Source organism: Salvelinus fontinalis, unplaced genomic scaffold (assembly GCF_029448725.1).
Source record: "Salvelinus fontinalis isolate EN_2023a unplaced genomic scaffold, ASM2944872v1 scaffold_0052, whole genome shotgun sequence".
NCBI classification, from domain to species: Eukaryota; Metazoa; Chordata; class Actinopteri; order Salmoniformes; family Salmonidae; genus Salvelinus; species Salvelinus fontinalis.
This window is the reverse complement of record NW_026600261.1, coordinates 311,587-317,304: the sequence shown is the minus strand read 5'-3', so window position 1 is coordinate 317,304 and position 5,718 is coordinate 311,587.

Below are 5,718 nucleotides of genomic sequence, written 5' to 3'. Positions count from 1 at the left end.
TGAACACTTATTTGAACTTAATATAAAACATCAATAAAATAAATTTACCCTGAAATAAATAATGAAACATGTTCAATTTGGTTTAAATAATGCAAAAGCAAAGTGTTGGAGAAGAAAGTAAAAGTGCAATATGTGCCATGTAAGAAAGCTAACGTTTAAGTTCCTTGCTCAGAACATGAGAACATATGAAAGCTGGTGGTTCCTTTTAACATGAGTCTTCAATATTCACAGGTAATAAGTTTTAGGTTATAGTTATTATAGGAATTATAGGACTATTTCTCTCTATACGATTTGTATTTCATATACCTTTGACTATTGGATGTTCCTATAGGCACTTTAGTATTGCCACTTCCTATTAGCGTGCACACTAGCTAGCCATTGCACATCGGTTACACCAACCTAATCTCGGGAGTTGATAGGCTTGAAGTCATAAACAGCGCAATGGTTGAAGCACAGCGAAGAGCTGCTGGCAAAACGCACGAAAGTGCTGTTTGAATGAATGCTTACGAGCCTGCTGGTGCCTACCATCGCTCAGTCAGACTGCTCTATCAAATCATAGACTTATTTATAACATAATAACACACAGAAATATGAGCCTTAGGTCATTAATATGGTCGAATCAGGAAACTATCAACTCGAAAACAAAACATTTATTCTTTCAGTGAAATACGTAACCGTTGTGTATTTCATCTAACGGGTGGCATCCCTAAGTCTAAATATTCCTGTTACATTGCACAACCTTTAATGTTATGTCATAATTACGTAAATTTCTGGCAAATTAGTTCGCAACGAGCCAGGCGGCCCAAACTGTTGCATATACCCTGACTCTGCGTGCAATGAACGCAAGAGAAGTGACACAATTTCACCTGGTTAATATTGCCTGCTAACCTGGATTTCTTTTAGCTAAATATACAGGTTTAAAAATATATACTTCTGTGTATTGATATTAAGAAAGGCATTGATGTTTATGGTTAGGTACACGTTGGAACAGTCCTTTTCCACGAATGCGCACCGTATCGATTATCTGCAATGCAGGACACGCTAGATAAACTAGTAATATCATCAACCATGTGTAGTTAACTAGTGATTATGATTGATTGATTGATTGTTTTTTATAAGATAAGTTTAATGCTAGCTAGCAACTTACCTTGGCTTCTTACTGCATTCGCGTAACATGCAGGCTCCTCGTGAGGCAGGTGGTTAGAGCGTTGGACTAGTTAACTGTAAGGTTGCAAGATTGAATCCCCGAGCTGACACGGTAAAAATCTGTCGTTCTGCCCCTGAACAAGGCAGTTAACCCACTGTACCTAGGCCGTCATTGAAAATAAGAATGTGTTCTTAACTGGCGGCCAAATCGACGTCCAAAAATACCGATTTCCAATTGTTATGAAAACTTGAAATCGGCCCTAATTAATCGGTCGACCTCTATTTATTACATACCTTTTTCATTGTTAAAGTGGCTAGAGATGAGTCAGTATGTTGGCAGCAGCCACTCAAAGTTAGTGATGGCTGTTTAACAGTCTGATGGCCTTGAGATAGAAGCTCTTTTTCAGTCTCTCAGTCCTCGCTTTGATGCACCTGTACTGACCTCGCCTTCTGGATGATAGCGGGGTGAACAGGCAGTGGCTCGGGTGGTTGTTGTCCTTGATGATCTTTTTGACCTTCCTGTGACATCGGGTGTCCTGGAGGGCAGGTAGTTTGCCCCCGGTGATGCGTTGTGCAGACCTCACTACCCTCTGGAGAGCCTTACGGTTGTGGGCAGAGCAGTTGTCGTACCACGCGGTGATACAGCCCGACAGGATGCTCTCGATTGTGCATCTGTAAAAGTTTGGGAGTGTTTTTGGTGACAAGCCGAATTTCTTCAGCCTCCTGAGGTTGAAGAGGCGCAGTTTGTTCGTGATGTGTACGCCGAGGAACTTAAAACTTTCCACCTTCTCCACTACTGTCCCGTTGATATGGATAGGGGGCTGCTCCCTCTGCTGTTTCCTGAAGTCCACGATCATCTCCTTTGTTTTGTTGACATTGAGTGTGAGGTTATTTTCCTGACACCACACTCCGAGGGCCCTCACCTCCTCCCTGTAGGCCGGCTTGTCGTTGTTGGTAATCAAGCCTACCACTGTAGTGTCGTCTGCAAACTGATGATTGAGTTGGAGGCGTGCATGGCCACACAGTCGTGGGTGGACAGGGAGTACAGGAGAGGTCTGAGAACGCACCCTTGTGGGGCCCCAGTGTTGAGGATCAGCTGAGTGGAGATGTTGTTACCTACCCTCACCACCTGGGGGCGGCCCATCAGGAAGTCCAGTACCCAGTTGCACAGGGCGGGGTTGAGACCCAGGGTCTCGAGCTTAATGACGAGTTTGGAAGGTACTATGGTGTTAAGTGCTGAGCTGTAGTCGATGAACAGCATTCTTACATAGGTATACCTCTTGTCAAAATGGGTTAGGGCAGTGTGCAGTGTGATTGTGATTGCATCGTCTGTGGACCTATTGTGGCGGTAAGCAAATTGGAGTGGATCTAGGGTGTCAGGTAGGGTGGAGGTGATATGGTCCTTGACTAGTCTCTCAAAGCACTTTATGATGACGGAAGTGAGTGCTATGGGGCGATAGTCATTTAGCTCAGTTACCTTAGCTTTCTTGGGAACAGGAACAATGGTGGCCCTCTTGAAGCATGTGGGAACAGCAGACTGGGATAAGGATTGTAAGTAGTTGTACATCGTATGGCTCGGCAGTGAGTCTGTCTGTGTAAGTAGCTGTAACATGGAAATATGGGGATGCAGCAGCGTTGGTATGGTAGGATAGTTATAGCAGTTATTGTGCTTCCTCAACTGGAACCAAACCAGATATTTGTTGTGATTCAATGCTTGTTTTGTACTGTAGTTAAGCTGCTTTTGTAAATGGACAGATAGCTGTACTGCTATATGGACAGATTCATATTAAGTCTGTTGGTCTAGCGCCAGCTCTGTGTGGTCTTAAGCTCTCCCAATCCTTCCTTCCTATGGAGAAGAGTGGGTGGATGTATAGAACCTCTAATCTGTGGAGAAACTCTTAACAGATTGTGTTTCATCATTCCCTGGTTCCCTGGCAAGTCATTTAAAATGTATATCTGGGCTCACCAATGTTTTGTTCACTAAATTCCTCCTTTTTTCTCTGAAATGGTCTGATCATGGGGCTGAGCTGGAATTACACACACGCACACACACTGGAATTAGCATTAACGCTACAGCTTAATTAGCCTTGTTAGTCATTAGGATGCAGAATCAGAGATGGGCTGTCATTTGGGAGGCAGGCGTCGTTGTTGTTGTTGTTTGAGTCAGTATTTGCCGCCTGAGAACACCTGCCCTGGTGGGCGTAAGGGAGAAAGAGCCTGGCTGCTTTGACCCCCTTTTGTGTTCAACTAAAAAGTGCTGTGATGAAAGTGCGTCGTAGAGGCCTACACAGCGGCAGTGTGTGTTCTTCTGGCTTGTGTTCATCTGAACATGTGAATGTGCATGTCCTTGAATGTAGGCTACATTAGTGAGCAAATACATCTGTGGCAGTTTAAAATGTGGCGCAATGAAAGATGGGTGTGGGAGTCAAGAATGCAAGGTTTGGACCAACACCACCCTATCTGCACCAGTCTTGGTGTTCATCAAGGTTTGGACCAACACCACCCTATCTGCACCAGTCTTGGTGTTCATCAAGGTTTGGACCAACACCACCCTATCTGCACCAGTCTTGGTGTTCATCAAGGTTTGGACCAACACCACCCTATCTGCAACAGTCTTGGTGTTCATCAAGGTTTGGACCAACACCACCCTATCTGCAACAGTCTTGGTGTTCATCAAGGTTTGGACCAACACCACCCTATCTGCACCAGTCTTGTTGTTCATCAAGGTTTGGACCAACACCACCCTATCTGCACCAGTCTTGGTGTTCATCAAGGTTTGGACCAACACCACCCTATCTGCAACAGTCTTGGTGTTCATCAAGGTTTGGAGCAACACCACCCTATCTGCAACAGTCTTGGTGTTCATCAAGGTTTGGACCAACACCACCCTATCTGCACCAGTCTTGGTGTTCATCAAGGTTTGGACCAACACCACCCTATCTGCACCAGTCTTGGTGTTCATCAAGGTTTGGACCAACACCACCCTATCTGCAACAGTCTTGGTGTTCATCAAGGTTTGGACCAACACCACCCTATCTGCAATAGTCTTGGTGTTCATCAAGGTTTGGAGCAACACCACCCTATCTGCACCAGTCTTGGTGTTCATCAAGGTTTGGACCAACACCACCCTATCTGCACCAGTCTTGGTGTTCATCAAGGTTTGGACCAACACCACCCTATCTGCAACAGTCTTGGTGTTCATCAAGGTTTGGACCAACACCACCCTATCTGCACCAGTCTTGTTGTTTGTGTTTATTTAGTTTGAGTGTATTTTATTTTTACAGGGACAGTGCACATTAATCAACGTTTCAGTAAAAGTGCCGGTTTTAGTCAGTCGGCTAATTTTCAACCGCAGTCCCTGGGCAGGTTATTAAAAACAATTACAATATAGACAATCATTGAGCAGTGTGCACACGCAAAGCAACATAGGACAACCAAGACGTAGCATAGAGACAGAGCAACATAGGACAACCAAGACGTAGCATAGAGACAGAGCAACATAGAACAACCAAGACGTAGCATAGAGACAGAGCAACATAGGACAACCAAGACATAGCATAGAGACAGAGCAACATAGGACAAAAAGACATAGCATAGAGACAGAGCAACATAGGACAACCAAGACGTAGCATAGAGACAGAGCAACATAGAACAACCAAGACGTAGCATACAGACAGAGCAACATAGGACAAAAAGACATAGCATAGAGACAGAGCAACATAGGGCAACCAAGACGTAGCATAGAGACAGAGCAACATAGAACAACCAAGACGTAGCATACAGACAGAGCAACATAGGACAAAAAGCAGCAAGACAAAATTCATTAAAGCAACAAAGTGTTTCCACACCTCACAAGCTACAGACAACAGACAACATGGAAAGCGGCAATACACAGCTAGGGATTATGTTCACAAATCTGATTGACCTTTAGCCATGTCTTCATGCATTTTGTGAAAGTGTGATATGTGGTGCAGTTATTAACATTTACATTTAAGTCATTTAGCAGACGCTCTTATCCAGAGCGACTTACAAATTGGGTGGACAGTTATGTGTGTCTGATGGCAGTGTATTCCAGACATGGGAAGCTCTCACAGAGAAAGCGGATTTACTAAAGGTGCTTTTCCTTAAGGGAACTATACAGTCACCTCTCATGGCAGACCTTGTGGATCTGCTGCCATCTCAATAGTGTGAAATGAGTTTGGGCTTGACAGGCAGTGGAGGCTCCATTGGAGTGGACAGACCGGGGGACAGGCAGTGGAGGCTCCATTGGAGTGGACAGACCGGGACAGGCAGTGGAGGCTCCATTGGAGTGGACAGACCGGGGGACAGGCAGTGGAGGCTCCATTGGAGTGGACAGACCGGGGGACAGGCAGTGGAGGCTCCATTGAAGTGGACAGACCGGGGACAGGCAGTGGAGGCTCCATTGGAGTGGACAGACCGGGGGACAGGCAGTGGAGGCTCCATTGGAGTGGACAGACCGGGGGACAGGCAGTGGCGGCTCTATTGGAGTGGACAGACCGGGGGACAGGCAGTGGAGGCTCCATTGAAGTGGACAGACCGGGGACAGGCAGT